The sequence below is a fragment of the Phocoena phocoena genome, chromosome 16 (genome assembly GCF_963924675.1).
Source record: "Phocoena phocoena chromosome 16, mPhoPho1.1, whole genome shotgun sequence".
NCBI classification, from domain to species: domain Eukaryota; kingdom Metazoa; phylum Chordata; class Mammalia; order Artiodactyla; family Phocoenidae; genus Phocoena; species Phocoena phocoena.
This window is the reverse complement of record NC_089234.1, coordinates 55,493,215-55,514,630: the sequence shown is the minus strand read 5'-3', so window position 1 is coordinate 55,514,630 and position 21,416 is coordinate 55,493,215. Positions and strand designations below refer to the sequence as shown.

General features: G+C 41.1%; 1 pseudogene; it reads left to right on the top strand.

Moving 5' to 3' along the window:
* The first annotated feature begins 441 nt into the window (after positions 1-441).
* LOC136136043 (E3 ubiquitin-protein ligase RBBP6-like) overlaps positions 442-21,416 on the top strand; it is a 30,595-nt pseudogene continuing 9,620 nt past the window's right edge.

Sequence of the window (21,416 nt, the reverse complement as noted above, 5' to 3'; positions counted from 1 at the left end):
CAACCTTTTCATACTACTCATGATGTACTGAAGAGTTGCATTTGACCCTAAACTCATGGAGTGGCCACCTCTGTATCCTAAATGAGCCCACGGGTGATGTGTCCCGTTCATCAACACTTCCTAACCTGGTGCCGTGCCCGTCACTGAGGGACACCAGCAGATAAGATATGATCTCTGCCATCAATGAATTCGCAGGCTCCTGGAAGCACTGAGTGCAAACAACAGTGAAAATGTAACACAGTGAGTGGTACTGCAGAAGGGTCCAAATGCTTTGGTTACAGAAAGAAGGAGAACCTGCTCTTGCGACAGCGGCAGGAAAAGAAGCTGAGGAGACTGGGGTGTCATTGCACACAATTCAACAGTCTGGACAGTCTCAGAGGAGGTGAGCAGACACTGGAAGCCTCGAGAGGGGCGTACAGTTTAGAAAGACCACCCTTCTGGATGTGTGGAGGGGAGAAGGGCCAGGAGGAGGAAAACCAGTTAGGAGATGACTACAGCGTCCAGGTGAGAGAGGAGGGTTACACTAAGGCAGAAGCACTGAAGATGGAATAGAAACAATGGATCAAGGAAAAAAAAAATCAGAGGTGATATAAACGGGGCTTTTTTTCTTCTGTGTGGTTCACTTCAGCTTCAGGTTCATTTGCCATTAAAATAGCTTTGGATCTGACTCCAATCATGCCTGAAGAATCACAGAGACCTGGTGTTTAGGGTAGGTAATTTCAAGCTTTCAGGAAACACAGGTCAGGTCAGAGGACCAGAGTTCCATCAAATCATGCGACAGGCTCTTGAACAAGTCACTTTCGTTCTCTGAGCGTCAGCTGCATCATCTGCGAAGCGAGGATCAAGGCTTCTGCCTCTGAGCTTGTTACGGCGTCAGCTCATCTCTTTGTATCTCTCCTAACAACAATATCATCAGCCTGCACAATTTCCTGAGCACTCACGACGTGCCAGGCACTATTCTAGCATTAGTTAAATGCACTAACTCATTTAACCCTCAAAGCAACCTCAGGAGACAGGTACTATTATCATCCTCGTTCTGCGGATAAAGAAACTGTGGCAGAAAGAGATGCAGTAACTGGCCAACTCCTCACAGAGGCAGAACTAGGATGTGGACCCAGTATACCACCGGCCATAACTGCCTAAGCACCCGCCTACCCTTCTCTACCGGAAGTCCAGGCTCTCCCTCTGGAGCCCTCCCTCCTCCCCTGCACTAAGAATCCTACCCCTTGGGTGCTGCTTCCTGGCACTTAGGTGGACAAGGAAAAAAGCTCAGCTCTCTGCTGTCATTGCTAGAGGCCGCCACAAGGTGTCGCTATTGAAAGTCAATCCTACAAGGTTGGGTCCGCTGGTGGCATGCTCTTACTGGCTCTGAGACTTCACTTCTGTAGTTCTCAGCCACGCACTTAGCTATCATTCATCAAATCACTCTGGGGGTGGGGGCCTCTGAATCCAACAGGGCTTCCAGACTCCCCTTTCCTTTCTGGTTGGTCTCTTTTTGGATCCCTTGGGGTTCTTCCCTACCAGAATGCCGTGGGCAGGGCCGTGTCATTTGACCTCACCAGCTCCCCCTAACTTCAAGTTTCAGGGAGCCACTGAACTTAAGGTCTAAATACCCTACACACAGGAGCCCCACCACCCCCCGCCTACCCCGGGGCAGCTTGTACAATTTGGTCTACCCCCTCTGCGATTTACTACTAGAGGGAAAAGAAGCATTTTCTAAACACGCACACACACACTCAAAAACAAAGCAAAACAAACAACATGCCCTGTTGTACCCTTTTCCTGGGGTAATGGGCATCAGCTCCCCTTACCTACTCATAGCTAACGGGTTCCGGGGACTGCTGTCTGAACAAAAGCCTACTCCATAGCACATGTTCTGTTCACTGGCAGGCAGAAGTGCTAGAAGATTCTTTCTCTGTGTCTAAAGAGGGGATTGCATACCTTATGGCCATTAGGAACCCTCTCCTCCACCAAGTAAAAGCTTCCCACAACAGACATTAGGACAAGCCAAGGGGCCACCAAGACCTCATGGAGTGTGTTGAAAGTTTCTTTGTGGACTGATTTCAGAAGGCTGATGAATGTAGTTTTCTGTCCTGGGCAGAGAGAATCTGAAGCTAAAACTTATTATAAACACAAACCTCTTCAGAAAACAGAGAGTCCCAACACCAGTCCTCGGTAAGAGCAGGGGAATGCCACAGAAAATCAGGTTTTATCCTGAAGTATAACTATGATAAGTGCAGCCAGATCTAGCAAATAAAAATATAAAATATCCAGTTAAATTTGAATTTCAGATAAACAACCAATAATTTTTAGGATAAGCATGTCACCTGCAATACATGGGACTTACTTTCTCTAAAAAATTATTGGCTGTTTATTTGAAATTCAAATTGAACTGAGCATCTTATAGTTTATCCATCAACCCTAGTTTTGAAGTATAACCATGATCAGAAGTAAATCCAAGTCCTAAGAAAGCAAAGATCAAAGGTACTTAACAGGTCAACAGCTAAAATTCATTGGCTACTAGACACTGACCAAACATTTTAAAATTTTAGAACAGTGGTCCTTTAAGCCTGGCTACACATTGGAATTAGCTGAGAATTTTTTTTTTTTGCGGTATGCGGGCCTCTCACTGTTGTGGCCTCTCCCGTTGTGGAGCACAAGCTCCGGACGCGCAGGCTCTGCGGCCATGGCTCACGGACCCAGCCTCTCCGCAGTATGTGGGATCTTCCCGGACCGGGGCATGAACCCGTGTCCCCTGCATCGGCAGGTGAATTCCCAACCACTGCGCCACCAGGGAAGCCCAGCTGAGAATTTTTTAAAATATAGATATATAGATGCCCATGACTGTCCCTGAGGATTCATATTAAACTGAACTCATATTAATTCACATTAAAACATTCATGTATTAAGAATTAATCATATTCCTATGAAATAGGCAATGCTGATGTGCAAAGGGAGTCGAGGACCATCGTCTTAAAGTGTTGTCTGTACCTGCCTGCTAAGTTGAAGACTTTTCTGAAGTGGTAAAGGAAATAAGACGGATACACTTTATTTGCAATTATAAGCTTCCTTAAACTTATAACGCACAGTGAGTTCAGACTGACATTAGCCCTGACTGTACTGAGGAAAAATTGGCAAAGAGATAGATCAGCTTACTAGTAGTTCCTGTTGTTGTAACATAACATTTCTAATCATATTCTTTGTCCTTAGTAATTCCACTTTAGAGTATAAATCCTAGGAAAATATCCAGCAGTCCAGACAAATAAGTATATGCAAAGATGCTAATCATACCATAATAATGAGGGAAAATTGTGCTTCCTGTAAAAATCATTTCCCTTTAGCCTGAGAACTTCATGATTTCTTGTAATAAAAGTCTACTACAGCCAAGTTCTCTCAGCTTTTTTATGTGGGAAAATGTCTTTAACTGTTTTTTCATTTTGTTTCTTTTTTTTTTTTTTTTTTTGCGGTACGTAGGCCTCTCACTGCTGTGGCCTCTCCGGTTGCGGAGCACAGGCTCTGGACGCGCAGGCTCAGTGGCCATGGCTCACGGGCCCAGCCCCTCCATGGCATGTGGGATCTTCCTGCACCGGGGCACGAACCCGTGTCCCCTGCATCAGCAGGCGGACTCTCAACTACTGCACCACCAGGGAAGCCCTGTTTTCTCATTTTTGAAGTATGCGTTTTGAATGATTTTTTTCTTTCAGCATTTTAAAAAGCCATTCCAATGTCTTCTGGATTCTACTTTTTTTTTATTAGATGTCAGCCATCATTCTTATTTTTGGATTCTTAAATGTATGTGTTCTTTTTCTCTGACTGTGCTTAAGATATTCTCTTTAATTTTGGTTTTCAGCAGTTTGACTATGATGAGCCTTGGTGTGGTTTTCCTTATACTTTTTTTTTTTAATTAATTAATTAATTTTATTTTTGGCTGCGTTGGGTCTTCGTTGCTGCGCGTGGGCTTTCTCTAGTTGCGGCTGAGCGGGGGTTACTCTTCGTTGCCATGCACGGGCTTCTCCTTACGGTGGCTTCTCTTGTTGTGGAGCATGGGCTCTAGGCACGTGGGCTCAGTAGTTGTGGCGTGAGGGCTCAGTAGCTGTGGCTCGTGGGTTCTAGAGCACAGACTCAGTAGTTGTGGTGCACAGGCTGAGTTGCTCCGTGGCACATGGGATCTTCCTGGACCTGTGTCCCCTGCATTGGCAGGCAGATTCTTAACCACTGAGCCACCGGGGAAGTCCCTCCTTATATTTATTCTACTTGGGTGTTCATGGGCTTCTAAAATCTGCAAATTAATATATTAGTATTTCTCATTAATTTTTAAAAATTCTCAAGCACAATCCCTTCAGATATTCACTCTGCCCCGTTTTCTCTCTTCTCTCTTTGAAGGACTCCAAATATGTATATACTGTAGTGTTTTATGTTGTCCTATTGTTCTCTGAAACTCTGCTGTAACTTAAAATTTAATTCAATTTACTTTTTCTCTTCTTATGCATTAGTTTGGATAAATTTTATTAACCTGTCTTCAAGTTTCTGATCTTTTCTTCTGCTGTATCTAGTCTGATGGCAAGACCTTCAATTAAAATTTTCATTTCAGTTCTAGAATTTCCATTTCATTCTTTTATAGGGCTTCAGATTCTCTGTGGAAACTTCCCATTTTTTCATTCATTTTGCCCATCTTTTCCAGTAAATACTTCAACACAGTTATAATACTTAAAGATTTTGTCTGCTGATTCCAACATCTGGGTCATTCCTGGTTCTGTTGCAATTGGCTATTTTTTCCTCTTGATTATGGGTCACATCTTCCTGCTTTTTCACATGTCTTCTACCTTCGACTGTGCTCACTGGTAAAGAATTGGTGGGTATGTGTGCCTTGAGGGGTTTTCCCCCTATCTTCCTTCCTGTTCCTGCTGTTGTTTTGTACTCAGTGAAGACTTAGAAGGAAACAATAGGTGAGGGCTCCAAAAGAAATCTCTGTCCACCCTCATTTCCTGTCCCTCACCTTTACCAGGCCACGGTCATGCAGTTAGTGAAGCCCTACAGATAAGAACTGGCAGATAGATGCCATTTAGCATCTAAGTTTGGGGGTGGGATTTTAATACATCATGCCAGCTCATGGAAATTTTAGCTTGTTCAGCTAGTTTCTCAATGCACATTCAAAAATCCCCTGTCTACGGTAGGTCTGCTCTTCTATCCGTCATACTGCTTTGATGAAAGCAGCCTCATGTCTCACTCTCCCAGCAAGGGCTCTTTCCACTCTGGAATTTAGTTCATTTTAAATTCTGGTGGATTTTTAACAACTAAGACTTTGCAGTTCATCCAGATTACTTGCATTGTCACAAAGAGAGTAATGATCTCTTGCAAATTTCTATATCCTGGAAATGGAAGCCCAAACGTTTTTCAGAAAGACTTATAAACTGAAAATACAGAGAGAAAGGGTGAGAAGGAAGCCTCTGACATCTGTAGACTATAAGATTATCCATTTCCTCTCCATATTTAATTGCTAAATTGACTCAGGGGAAACACCCCCAGGTCACTTGGTGAGGTTTGTATCCCAGCTGAGCAAGTCCAGGAAGTCTAATGTATCAAATGCCCATTGCCACAAAAACATCTGTCTTTAAAAGGCCACCTGTTTTAAAATGGGATGTGGGGGAAATGGAGTAGAAACTAATTTGCCCTTATTTCACCAAATAGGATTTCTGATATCATTTAAAATGCCCTTTATCCTCATTTCAATATATGTCCACTTCTTAATCCTGCTGAATTGGAACCAAATCCAGAAGCCCACTTCTCTAACAAAACTCATGAGTATGAAGAGATAGTTTCCTTAATGCACACCAAAAAACTTGGGTACAGCTAGAGTTTATGCTATTTCACATGAAGAAAACTAGAAGAGAAAAAGGAGGCTGATATGAGAGGCCCTTTTTAGCAACAACTTTTCTGATGCAGGAGAGAGAAGACAAAATCTGAAACACAAACCTTCTTCCTCCAGAACAGTCAGTCAACTGCTCTAGGTCTTATTATGTAGAAGGATACAATTGGTAGATTCAGTAAGAAATTACCTAAAAATCCACACTCAATTGGTTTTAAATAGTCCAAAACTTTATGGTCACAAAACCCTTTTTAACATCTGATGAAGAGACACAATGGAGGGGGCTACAGCTGCTCAGGTTTTGAAATTCCTTAGTGCCCTCCCAGGAAGAGACACAAGTAGGACAGCAAAAGAAAAAGAAGTTGTAGAATAGGTGAAGCAGTGCTTAGAAGGAAGAAGGTCTAAAAGCAATCATCTACGCTTCCATAGTAAGAAAGTAGAAAGGAATGAGCAGCTTAAGCCCAAAATAAATAAAGTAGAAAACGAAGGCAAGAATAAGAATAATGAAATAGAAAATCCACAATCAGTAGCATAAACCAATTAAACCAAAAGCTGTCTTTAAAAAATGTGATAGGGTTTCCCTGGTGGCGCAGTGGTTGAGAGTCCGCCTGCCTATGCAGGGGACATGGGTTTCTGCCCCGGTCCGGGAGGATCCCACTTGCCGCAGAGCGGCTGGGCCCGTAAGCCATGGCCGCTGAGCCTGCACATCCGGAGCCTGCGCTCTGCAGTGGGAGAGACCACAACAGTGAGAGGCCCGCGTACCGCAAAAAAAAAAAAAAAAAAAAAAAAAAAAAAAGTGATAAAATTGATAAACCTCTAGACTTACCAAGGAAAAACCCAAAATCAGAAGTTAAAGAGGAGTCAAAACTACAGGTCCTACAAACATTAGCATGATAAAAATGAATAATATAAACAAATTTATGCCCCCCAAATTCATCAACATAATGAAATTACCTATTCCTTCAAAGGGGCAAATTATAAAAACTGACTTAAGAGAGATCATCTAAATGATACTTTGTCTACAAAAAAATTGAATTCTTTTGAAAAAGGAAAAGAAAAAAATAGCCCAGATAGCTTCCCTGGTGAAATCTATCAAACATTTAAGGAAATAACACCAATCTTACACTATCACTTTCATAAAAGAGGTGAAGGGAGTACTTCCCACATCCATTTTATGATGCCAACATTATCCTGATAAGAAAAAAAGTTATTATAAGAAAAGTAAACTCCAGGCTAATATCTCACATGACCATAAATCCTTAACAAAACATTAGCAAATTGAATCCAGCAAAATATAACAAGGATACTACATGTGACTTAGTGGGGTTTATCTCAGGAATCCAGAGTTGGCTTAACATTTGAAAAAAAAAAAAAATCAGTGTAATTAACAGAATAAAACAGAATAACAGAATAAAGGAGAAAAACAGAATGAAAGAGAAAAATTAACAGAATAAAAGAGAAATTAACAGAATAAAAGACATGATTACCAACAGAGACATGAACAAAACTTAACAAAATTAAACAACTGCTTATGATTTAAAAAATCACTCTCAGCAAAATATTGGAATAGAAGGAAACTTTCTCAATCTATTAAAAAAAAACAAAACCCTATAGCTCCTGCATGTCAACAGAAAAATAAGCTGAGGGAGGAGAAAGAGTTGCCTAAAAAAGAATAGAACATTCCCCAGAAAAGTATTTCTATTCCCACAGAAGACAAAAAAATTCACGATCACAGGCTTCCCTGGTGGCGCAGTGGTGGCGCAGTGGTTGAGAGTCCACCTGCCGATTCAGGGGACGCGGGTTCATGCCCCAGTCCAGGAAGATCCCACATGCCGTGGAGCGGCTGGGCCCGTGAGCCATGGCCACTGAGCCTGCGCGTCCGGAGCCTGTGCTCCACAACGGGAGAGGCCACAGCAGTGAGAGGCCTGCGTACCACAAACAAAAAAAAATAAATAAAAATTTAAAAATTTATGATCACAAGCCACTTATGACACTAAACGCTCAAGTGAAGAGACAAAATCTGTAGATAAAGATCCTTATAAGGATCATGAGAAGCACATCTTAGAAGCAAGGAACGACAAAGAATCAAGTAGCAATACATTACATAATACATATTCTTAACCCACCAGACACAGATTGAAAATGTACAGATTAATGGGCAAATTGGCAGGAATGCTATCCAGCCTAAACCCCAGCTAAGCCACTCCTCTTGACCTTCCTCCGACTTAACTAGAGAAACTGATGAAGCTGCTATTGAACCAGACTATAAAGAAGGCGATGGCGAAAGTAACACATCTGTAAGAGAAGAGGACACTTGTCTAAGGAACCGAACAATAAAGTGCTGGAGGAAGCAAAAGAGCCTGGACAAGGTGGCAGTCGGCCAGGAGCCAGAGTCAAAGCCGCCCCCGCATCAGTCCAAGTGGAAGTCATAGCCCTTCTGGAAGCCCAGCCCGAAGCCACAGTAGCATCACAAACCATACAATAATTAGGAATGAATTTAACAGAATGGGTGCACAAGACCTTGTATACCAAAAAACTGCAAAACATTGCTAAGAGAAAGTAAAGAAGACAAATAAATAGAGGGCTATGCCACGTGCATGGGTTGGAAGACTCAGTATTGTTAAGATGTCGGTTCGCTCAAAATTCACCTACAGATTCAACATAATCCCATTCAAATCCCAGCAGGGTTTTTTTGGTAGAAATTGACAAGCTTATTTTAAAAGTTATAAGAAAATGCAAAGAATCTAGAATAGCCAGAAAACTATTTAAGGGAAGAACAAAGTAGGAGGACTTACACTACCTGATTTTCAAGTCTTCCTAGATTTTCAAGTCTTCCTATAAAGCTACGGTAATCAAGACGATGCGGTAGACCAGTGACTTCCATGAACGCGAGCTCAGTGCTGTACTTCATTGGCTGTAAAACGAGTTCCTCGGTCACAAGTAATGCAAGGTGGAATAACATCTTGGTGAATAAGGTATTTTGTCAGTGCATGGATACCAGTTTGGGAAAAAAATATTGCAGGCAGGAAAAGCAAATCTATATCAAAAGTAGGTGTCTGGGGCTTCCCTGGTGGTGCAGTGGTTGGGAGTCCACCTGCCGATGCGGGGGACGCCGGTTTGTGCCCCGGTCCGGGAAGATCCCACATGCCGCGGAGCGGCTGGGCCCGTGAGCCATGGCCGCTGGGCCTGCGCGTTGGGAGCCTGTGCTCTGCAACTGGAGAGGCCACAACAGTGAGGGGCCCGCGTACCGTAAAAAAACAAAGAAAAAAAAAAAAGTAGGTGTCTGTGTCAGTGAGATTAAAATACCACCCCTTACATGGAGGAGGTTGCTCACTGATTGTCCCGAAGAATGGTGCTATGTTGGGGGCTCAGTGTTGGTCTTTGCTGTTGGCGGGTTGGCCTCTCAGCAGTGACTGTAGACAGAGACTCTAGGAGGTGGACAGTCCATGTTGTGGAGCCTGTGCACAGTCTCCATCACTGCTGCCTTGGCCACTTTGATCATGAGGCCTTTGTAAGGACAGAGGCTGCTGGGGAAACAGACTAACTAACATCCAGAGAACAGATGATTTTATCCACCTGATTATCAAAATATTTCTCTTGCATAATTACTCTTAGGTGACTACGGGGACACAGACCTTCACATTCTGTGGTCGTTCAAAGATATCGATTCACACACCTTTTCCCCAGAACCTCCCCACTGTGATCATTTAACTGTGTCCTTTCCAAGTCCCTGACCAGCCAGCCAAACCATTAGCCACTGCCCATGAATCAAAGTAGATCCATACCTCTGGTCACCTCTAATTTCAGGCAAATGAGTAGCCAGTTGCACTGGGTGAAGTTCTACCCAGTGGGAGTATTGTCCTCCACTGCTGCCCTTTAGGACCACATCAGAATGGCTTCTTATTCAGATCTCAGTACAAATAAACCAACTGCAAAAAGACATCCATGACAGATTGTAAATGGAATGTGCATTGATACTAGATTTTATTAAGACAATATTATTAATTCACTAGATGTGATAATGAAGTGGTAGCATGTCCTGTTTTGAAAGAATCCTTTATCTGTTGGAAATATATTCTGAAGTATTTGAAGGTAAAAAGATAAGACGTATGGGGGATTTTACTTAAGATTTTTCATGGGAAAAAAGTAGAAGGAGAGCTCAATGGAAGAAGGATAATTGTCGAAGCCAGGTGATGAGTACGTACATGGGGGTTCATTAAACTGTTTTCTCTGCTTTTATATGTGTTTAAAATGTCACATAATAAAAAGCCTAAAAAATATTCTAATGAAAAGTATAGACAACCTCCCTTTATAAATTTACCTAAGAATGTAATCTGAATGTCACCTAGCCTCACCAGCCTGTGCCCTCAAAATAAGGTTAAATTTCCACTTGGACCCAATTTATGAGGACTGAAGCCCACTCACCCATCCCTGTGCACCAGGAGCATATTCTCACCCTCTCCAGAACAACTCCACGATTCCAAGGAGTCCTCAAAAGGGTTCCACATATTAGGCCACAAACTAGGCTGAAGCTGAGAGCCATCCCTCAGGCTCTGCTGTTCTAGCTCCCACTTGCCTCCATCTAGACAATGTCTCAGCATTCCTGAGAAGCTGCTTAAAGAGGCTTTAATCACTGCTGCTGTTGACAAAAAAGAATGGCATAGGAAGCCCTCCAAATTAAAGGAAACTAAAATACACGTTAAAGGACATTAAATGCAACATATACTCCTGAGTTGAGTCTTAGACTCGGGAAAAAATGGCTATTAAGTCATTATTGAGACAGCTGAAATTACCAAAATATGGACTGTGGATTGGATGATAGTATATTCATGCTAAATTTCCAGATTTTTATTGTTGCACGGTGGTTACGTAAGAGAAGGTCTCACACTTAGCAAATACACATTGAAGTATTTAGGGTGTAAAAACAAAGCAGATACTTTGAAAATTCTCCCCCTCAACCCAGCCTCTCAGCCACACAATTTCCCCCTGCCCCAACAGGCAATAAAGGTTTCCTCATTCTTGTATACATCCACCCAGAGGTATTTCATGCTTTTGCAAGCTAACACATGTTCTAACACCTCCTTTACACCAAAAATCGGAGCATTCTCTATACTCTGTTCTGTGCTTGGCTCTTTCTTAATATATCTTGGAGATCATTCCGTATCAGAACATGAACCATCCCGTCACTATTTTCTACATATATGTAGTATTCCGCTGGGAGATGTACCATAATTTATTTCGGCTCCATAAAATTGGTTTCCAACCTTTTGCTGTGCTTTATTAAGATCTGCAGAATAGCAGCCTTCAAGGGACCCAGGAAGACTTGGGAACACAAGCATATTACAAAAGTATGAAATTGATACGGTGATAACTGTGTCAGGGATTATATTTTAAATGGTTACTAATGAATGCAATGTTTTATGTTATTAACCAGGGAAATAGACCTCAGAATGAATGATTAGTGGGTACGAAAAAACAAGAACATGTGTGGGGAAGTCAATGTTAACAGCCCTCCGTCTTAGCCATTAAACCTGTCTGAAAGAGCATTTTAACACCATGGCATTTTTTTTTCAGAACTCTTAACAGACACTGAGCGCAATAAGTGATGATCAAGAATGTTAGTAGAGCCACTGCGGATGTTGTTGTTATTGTGTCATTAATGAAAGTACTGATAGAAAAAGAGTAGTACTTTGGGTTCATTAATAAAAGACCTGAAAAAATGTCATGAGTCACAACAACAAATAAAGTTGCCTTTCACTTCACTCTGCCAAATAAGGCTGTCCGGAAGGGGAGGAAGTTAACAATGAACTTAGAGAGCGGGGTGAAGTGTGTACATCCCTATCTATACATACACTGAGTTTGGGGTTGTAGGGACTTTCTGTTGTTGTTAATAAATATAATTCCTGTGCCCATTTTTATCTTCAATATTTTTCCTTAGGTTCTTAAATTACAGAAGATAGTGACTTAATTTGACACAGATTTAGACAATATCCCAGAAACCCAAGAGCACATATGTCACTCATCCTGACCTAAAAGCTTCTCTCTTTGCAGGAATCAGAGTCCAGCATCTCTCTTCTCTCACAGACTCACCACCTCCTTTTCTGTTACGGTGGCCTTTTATGAGTTCTCACTCCTCCAACTGGACAGTTAGCCCTTTGAGGGCAGGACTACCACATCATAATCATCTAGGCTGTGCAGACTCCACTACTCGAGCAGGTGGGGGGCAGCCCCCGCTCTCCAGACGCGGCCCAGCAGAGGCTCCATCCACAGTGTCCACTGGTTGGTGTCACAGTGACGGTCATGTAAGTCAGTGTATCTACGCTGGCAGCGGTAGCATCGATATCTCCACGGCAGCAGCGTTGGAATATGATTTAGGGCATTGTGTCTGAGTATGAAGGCACCAAGCCTAGTCTTCTAGCTTTATTGGTCAGAATAGGCTAGGTCATTCCAGAAAACAAACCCTGAACCTCTCAGCAGCTCACGCAATGAGTTTATTTCCCAGTCACATGCAGGTCCATGCAGGCTGCGCAGCTCGTGGGGCAGCGCTTGACCCAGCGGTGACTCAGGGCCCAGCCGCTTCTACAGTGTGGCTCCCCTGTCCCAGACTCCCTCTCACAGGAGAGATGAAAGCCAAGGATCTGGCGAGAACTTTTAGGGCCAGGCCTGGAAGTGCTGTACATTATTTCCCCCCATGTTCCACTGGCCTAACTGAAAGGTAGGCCTCCTTGCCTGAGTCCAGACAAGCTTCTCCTTTTATTTTTTTTGGCCACGCCACGCAGCTTGTGGGATCCTAGTTCCCCAACAGGGGACTGAATCCAGGGCCGTGGCAGTGAAAGTGCCGAGTCCTAACCACTGGACCATCAGGGAACTCCCCAAGCTTCTCCTTTTAAAGTCCTACCTTTGGGAGCTGGAATTACGGCCAGCAGGGCCGGTCATCTTGCCCAGGCTGTCCTCTGGCTCCGGGGTTGGGGTGGAGGTGGGCAAGCCTATGGGAGCCACGCCTGCATGGAAAGAGCAAGGCCGCTGGCCCCTCACCAGGCAGGTCCAGGCCTGGGCTTCGGGCGTCCAGAGGGAAAATGGTCATTCTGAAACCCCAGGCGCAAGCTGAAGACCTTCTTCTAAGTGTAAGGCATTTGGGCTCACTGTGGGGACAGGTACAGGGTCTTTGCTGCAGAGCAGAGGTGATCAGACCTGCCTTCACTCCCGTGTTGGCCAAATTGCTTGCTGACGCTGTGAAAACCCCATCCCTAGTTTTTCCACCAACATCTCCTCTGTTAACGCAGAGACCACACTATGAAAGAGGCAGTTTCCTGTGCCACAGCCCAACAGGCCCAGCCCCCCACCCTCATGCTCCCATGGAGGACATGGTGACAGTGGGGAAGGTCTCTCCTCGGGGCAGCTGTAAAACAGCCCTGGGGCATAAGGCTTCCCCTGGAATGTGGCCTTCTTCTAGCCAAGAACAGTTCCTGGTAATGAGCACACTTCAGGCTGAATCCTCTTTCTCTGGAGAAAAATTTTCCAAATATAAAAGGATCGAGGTTCCTACTTTGAGAATCTCTTCCTAGAGGGTGACAGCCCAAATTCTCCCTAAAATAACAGCAGCAGAAAACAGAGCAGGGGAAGCGCGGAGGAAGCAGAGGCATGGATGCGGGGGACTCGACGACACCGCCAGGGAAATGGGCAAAGACTCTCAGCATCAGGCATTCGTTCAACAGGCTGGGCCAGGGGTACTCGGGTGCCTGTCCACTGCTGGGTGTCAGGGTGCTGGCGCAGCAAGTGGCTAACACTGGACTCTACATCTGTCATTTACCAGTCATGAGCCTTGGACAATGTCAACTGTCGGAGCCTTAGTTTCTTCATTTGTCAACTCGAGATAAAATTCCTTGCCCAGACTGCTTCATAAGGTTCTCGTGATGAACTAAAAAGAAAAAGGCCACAAGAACACTTTATAAACCAGAAAGGGTTGTCTTAAAACAAAGCATTGTTATCATTGCAGTTGCTAAGACAAATCTTAGCTCTCCAGGCACCTACAATCTAGTTGCAGGAATAAATTAAGATACCTGGAACAGTAAAGTGGTAAATCATGGCAGTATGCACTGAGCATAAAATAATGTTAGCAAAATTATATGCAGTAAGTTTTCTGAAAGAGAGTCAGGTGTAGAATGAATCAGACAGAACAAATTTCATGAAAGTTGTGGTAAGAATTGAAATGAGTCCTGGAAAAAGAGAAAGTTGTAGAGAAATTGGAAGAAGTAAGGCATTAACTGTGTGTGTGTGTGTGTGTGTGTGTGTGTGTGTGTGTATGTGTGTGTGTGTGTGTGTTGTAGTAGTAGTAGTAGTAGTAGTAGTAGTGGAAAAGCGCAGCCAGGACATGTAGCATTCTAGGCTATAGACATACTCAGGAAGTGAATGGTGGGAAAGGGGTCTAAAGCAGAGGCTGGCAAACTATAGCTCCACAAGCCAGTTTTTGTATAGTGTGCAAGTTAGAATTGTTTTACAGTTTTAAAACGTTATACACTTATTAGAATGGCCAAAATCAAGAACACTGACAACACCAAATACTGGTGAGGATGTGGAGCAACAGGAACTCTCATTCACTGCTGCTGGGAACGTAGAATGATGAGACAGACACCTTGGAAGACAGTTTGGCAGTTCCTAACAAAACTAATTATACTTTTACCATATGATCCAGCAATTATGTTCCTACTGAAAGGAACTGAATACTTGTGTCCACACAAAAACCTGCCCACAGATGTTTATAGAAACGTTATTCATAATTGCTAAAACCTGGAAGCAACCAAGTTACCCCTGAGTACCTGGACAAATAAACTGTCTGGTATATGTGAAAACTGAATGTCACTCAGAGCCAAAAAGAAATGGACTATCAAGCTGCGAAAAGACAAAGACGTATCTTAAACATATATTACCAAGTGAAAGAAGCCAATCTGAAAAGGCTACGTACTATATGATTCTAACTATACGACATTCTGGAAGAAGCAATGCTATGGAGACAATAAAAATATTCATGGTTGCCAGGGTTGAGGGGAGGGAGCGAAGAGTAGGTAGAGCACAGGGGATTTTTAAGGCAGTGAAACTACTCTGTATAATACTATAATACACATCATTATACATTTGTCCAAGCCCATAGAATATACAAAGCCAAGACTGAACCCTCATGTAAACTATGAACTCTGAATGATAATGATGTGTCAGTGTGGGTCCACCAATTGTAGCAAATGTACCACTCTGGTCAGGGATGTTGATAATGTGGGGGCAGGAAGTATATGGGAAATCTCTGTACCCTTCTCTCAACTTTGCTGTGAGCCTAAAACTGCTCTAAAAAATAAGTTTTTTTTTTTTTAAATGTTATAAGGAAAAGAAAAAGACGAGTAGGAGTGACATAGATCATAGTCCCACAAACCCTAAGGTATTTACTATCTGTCCCTATACTGAGGTTTACTGACCCTTGGCCCAAAGGATGAACACTAGACTGAATGACAGTGGAAATACAATATAACCCAAATTTGTGTGACGCAGCTGAAGTAGTGCTGATAGAAACATTTATAGCACTAAATAAAATGTTTACATTTAGGAAAAGCCTCAAATCAATAGCTTAATGTCCCATAATAAGAAACTAAAAATAGAAGAGCAAACTAAACCAAACGCAAGCAGAAGGAAGAAAATAATAATAATAATAGCAGAAATAAATGAAATTGAAAACAAAAACATAGAAAATCAATGACACAAAATCTGGCTCTTTGAAAAGCTCAATAAAATCAACAAACTTCTAGCAATACCGACAAAGAAAAAAAGAGAGAAGACATATATTATCCATATCAGGAATGAAACAGACGGTATCACTACAGACTCAGCAGACATCAAAAAATAATAAGGAAATACTACAAACAACTCTACACACATGAATTTGACAACTTAGATGAAATGGACCAATTCCTCGAAAAGCACAAACTACCACAAGTCACCCAATACAGTACAGATAATTTGAATAGCCCTGTAACTATTAAGGAAATTGAACTCATAATTTTAAAACTCCCAAAAACAAATTTCCAGGCACAGATGGCTTCACCACTGAATTCTGCCAAACACTTAAGAACTAACACCAGTTCTACACAATCTCTTCCAGAAAAGAGATGAGGAAACTTGCCAATTCATTTTTTCCAGCTTTACTAAGGTATAATTGACAAATAAAAATTGTATATATTCAAAGTGTACAACATGATAATTTGATAAATGCATACACAGTGAAATGATTACCACAACCAATTTAATTAACACACCCATCACCTTACATAGTTACCTTTGGTGTGTGTGGGGGGTAAGAACACTTAAGATCTACTCTTTTAGCATATTTCAAGTATACAATGGAGTATTGTTAACTATGGTCACCGTGCTGTACATTAGATCCTCAGAACTTATTTCATCTCATAACTGAAAGTCTGTATCCTCTGACCAACATCTCCCCATTTTCTTAAGCCCCCAGTCCCTGGCAACTATCATTCTACTTCTATTAGTTCTACTTTCTTAAAATCCACATATAAATGAGATCATGCAATATTTGTCTTTTTGTGTCTGGATGATTTCATTTAGCATAACATCCTCCAGGCTGATCCACGTTGTTGCAAATGGCAGGATTTCTTTTTTACAGCTGAATAATATTCCATTGTATATATAAATATAATTTTTTTATCCATTCATCCAACAATGGACATTTAGTTTGTTTCCATATCTTGGCTATTGTAAATAATACTACAATGAATAGAGGGGTGCATATAGCTCTTCAAGATCCAGCTTCATTTTATCAAGTTAGTATTATTCTGATGCCAAAACAAAACAAACACATTGCCAAAAAAAAGATCAATATCCTTCAAAAATCCTTAACAAAATATGAACAAAGGGAATTCAATAATATGTTAAAAAAATTATACACCATGACCAAGTAGGGTTTATTCCAGGGATGCAAAGCTGGCTCAATATTTGAAAGTCAATGCAATCTACCATATTGACAGGCTAAAGAAGAAAAACTATATGATCACATCTACTGATGCAGAAAAAGCATTTGACAAAATTCAATACTCATTCATGATAAAAACTCTCAGAATACTAAGAATAGAGGGGAACATTTTTTTTTTTTTTTTTTGCAGTACACGGGCCTCTCACTGTTGTGGCCTCTCCCGTTGCAGAGCACAGGCTCTGGACGCGCAGGCTCAGCGGCCATGGCTCACGGGCCTAGCCACTCCGCAGCATGTGGGCTCTTCCTGGACCGGGGCACGAACCTGCGCCCCCTGCATCGGCAGGCAGACTCTCAACCACTGCGCCACCAGGGAAGCCCGGAACTTCTTTTTTTAAAAAATAGTAACAGCTAACATTTATTGAGCCCTTTCTTTTCTTTCTGGCCATGCCCTGCAGCATGTAGGATCTCAGTTCCCCAACCAGGGATCGAACCCGTGCCCCCTGCACGGGAGTCTTAACCACTGGAGCGCCAGGGAAGTCCAAGGGGAACTTCTTAATAAAGAACTGGGGTGCTGCTTTTTTTTTTTGGAAATGATAAAATTAACAAACCTTTAGCTAGACTAAGAAAAAAGAGAGAAAAGATGCACATAAATAAAATCAGAAATGAAACAGGAGACATTACAACTGGTACCATGGAAATACTAATGATCCTAAGACTACTATGAACAATTATATACCAATGAATTGGAAAACCTAGAAAGGTGGAATACTTTCCAGAAATATGCAACCTTCTAAGGGTGAATAATGAAGAAACAGAATATATGAACAGACCAATGATGAGTTAGAAGATCTAATCAGTAATCACAAACCTCCCAACAAAGAAAAGCCCAGGACCAGATGGTTTCACTGGCAAATTCTACCAAACGTTTGAAGAAAAATTAATGCCAATGCTTCTCAAACTCTTCCAAGAAAACTGAATAGAAGGGAACACTCCCAAACTCATTTTATGAAGCCAGAATGAAATCTGATACCAAGCCATATAAGGATACTACAAGAAAAAAAAAAACTAGAGACCAACATCCCTGATAAATATAGGTACAAAAGTTCTCAACAAAATATTGACAAATCAAATTCAATAGCACATTAAAAGGATCATACTCCATGATCAAGCTGGATTTATCCCTGGGATGCAAGGATGGCTCAACACATGCAAATCAATAAATGTGATACACCAACTAATAAAATACGTAAAATCATATGATCATCTCAATAGATGCAGAAAAAGCATCTGACAATATTCAATATCTTTCCATTATAAAAACCCTCAACAAATTGGGTATGGAAGGAACATACCTCAACATAATAAAGGCCATATATCACAAGTCCACAGCTAACATCACACTCAATGGCGAAAAGTTGAAAGATTTTCCTCCGAGATCAGGAACAAGACAAGGATGCCCACTATCACCACTTCACGTCAACATAGTACTGGAAGTCCTAGTCAGAACAATTAGGCAAGAAAAAGAAATAAAATGTATCCAAATCAGAAAGAAGGGGGTAAAATTGTCTCTGTTTGCAGGTGATATGATCTTATTTATAAAAAACCCTAAAGACCCCACCAAAAAAGACAAAGAATACATGAATCCAGTAAAGCTGCAGGATACAAAATCAACATACAGAAATCAGTTTCATTTCTGTACACTAACAATGAAATATCTGAGAAAGAAATAAAGAAAGCAATCCCATTCATAGTCATATCAAAAGCAATAAGATAGGAATAAATTCAATCAAGGAGGTAAAAGATTTGTACACTGAAAACAACAAGACTTTGGTGAAAGAAATTGAAGACACAAACAAATGGAAAGGTATCCCATGTTCATTAATCAGAAGAATTAATATTGTTAAAATTTCCCTACTACCTAAAGCCATCTATAGATTTATGTAACCCCTAACAAAATTTCAATGCCATTTTTCACAGAAATGGAAAAAAATCCAAAAATTTGTGTGGACTCACAAAAGGCCACAAATAACCAAAATATCTTGAGGAAAAAGAACAACACACTTTCTAATTTCAAACTATATTACAAAGCTATAGTAATCAAAACAGTGTGGCACCGGCATCACAATAGATACAAAGACAAATGGAACAAAGTCAAGAGCTCAGAAATAAACCCTTACATATATGGTCAACTAATATTTGACAAGAGAGCCAAGAATACTCAATGGGGAAAGGAGAAGCTCTTCAATAAATGACATTGGGAAAACTGGATAACCACATGCCGAAGAATAAAACTGGATCCCTATCTTACATTACTCACAAGAATTAATTCAAAATGGATTAAAGATTTAAACATAATACTGAAACCACAAAACTCCTAGAAGAAAACATAAGGACAAAGCTCCTTGACAATGGTCTTGGCAATGATATTTTGGATGTCACACCAAAAGCATGAGCAATAAATGCAAAAATAAACAAGTAGGACTACATCAAGCTAAAATGCTTCTTCACAGCAAAGGAAACCATCAATAAAATGAAAAGGCAACCTACTGAATGGGAGAAAATATTTGCAAATCATATATCTGATACGAAGCTAATATCTAAAATATATAAAGAACTCATACAATTCAGTCATAAAAAACAATCTGATTTTAAAATGGGCAGAAGATCTGAATAGACTTTCTTCCAAAAAAGACACAGATGGCCAACAAATACATGAAAAGATGCTGAACAACATTAATTATGAGGGAAATCCAAACCACAATGAGATAACACCTCACCCCTGTCAGAATGGTTATCATCAAAAAGACACGAAATAAGTGTTGGTGAGGATGTGGAGAAAAGGGAACCCTGAGTATTGTTGGTGGGAAGGTAAACTGCTGCAGCCACTATGAAACACAGTATGGAGTTTCCTCAAAAAATTTAAAATAGAATTACTACCATATAATCCAGCAATTCCACTTCTGGGTATTTATCCAAAGAGAAAAAAACACTAACTTGAAAAGATGTACGTGCCCCATGTTCTTTGCAGCCTTATTTACAATAGCCAAGACATGCAAACAACCTAAGTGTCCATCGATGGATAAGTGAATAAAGAAATTGTGGTATAACATATACAACGGAAAATTACTCAGCCATAAAAAAGGAATGAAATATTGCCATTTGCGGCAACATGGATGAACCTCAATGGCACTATGCTAAGTGAAATAAGTAAGACAGAGAAAGACAAATACCATATGATTTCTCTTATACATGAAAACTTTAAAAAAAAGTTGCACTCATAAAAACAGAGTAGAATAGTGGTTACCAGGGGCAGATGGAAAGATGCTGGTCAAAGAATACAAGCCTGCCATTATACGATGAATAAACTCTAGGGATCTGAGCATGGTACAGCATGGTGAATACATTTAACAACACTACATTGTGTACTTAAAATCTGCTAAGAGAGTAAACTTTTAGCATTGTCACAACAGCAACAAAGGTAACCATATGAGGTAATGGTTGTGTTGACTTGATTGTGGTAACCATTTCACAAAGTATATCAAATCATCACATCATGCACTTTAAATATATACAATTTTAATTTGAGATTATACCATAATAAAGCTGAAAAACCGAACATCTATAAAAAATACCCTATAGCTACCATCATAATGGTGACAGATCAAACGTGTCCCCCCTAAGATCAGGAACAAGACAAGGATTCTGCTCTGATCACTGCTAGTCAACATGGTGTTGAAAGTTCTAGCCAGTGCTTAAATAACATATGATAAGGAAATAAAAGGCATAAAGATCAGAAAGCAAAACATAAGACTGTACCATCTGCAGATGACATAATAATCTACATAGAAAACCTAGGGAATATACCAAAACAAAACCAACAAAAAGCAACACCCATCTCCTAGAGCTAATAGTAAGATTGTAAGATACAAGTTCAACTTATAAAAATCAATTGTAGGGCTTCCCTGGTGGCGCAGTGGTTGAGAGTCCGCCTGCCGATGCAGGGGACACGGGTTCGTGCCCTGGTCCGGGAAGATTCCAAATGTCGCAGAGCGGCTGGGCCTGTGAGCCATGGCCACTGAGCCTGTGCGTCCGGAGCCTGTGCTCTGCAACGGGAGAGGCCACAACAGTGAGAGGCCCGCGTACCGCAAAAAAATAAATAAATAAATAAATACTTGAGTGTCAATATAACAAACATACAGGACTGAATATAAAACAGAAAATTCTGATGAAAAAAATTAAGAATGTTCTAAATAAATAGACATAGCATGTTCATGGATTAGTACACTCAACACAGTGTTGAGATAGATAGATAGATAGACAGAAATTCCTATCCAGATCTCAGGAAGATTTTTTTCAGATATAGACAAGTTATTCCAAAATGTATATGGAAAGGCCAAGGAATTAGAATGGCTAAAACAGTTTTGGAAATGATGAATAAAGTGGGAGAAATAACTCTGCCCAATTTCAAGACTGATTACATAGCTCAGTAATCAAGACTGTGTGATATTGTTGGAGTAACAGACACAAAGATCAATGGAACAGAATAGAGCTCCCAGAAATAACTCCATACAAGCACAG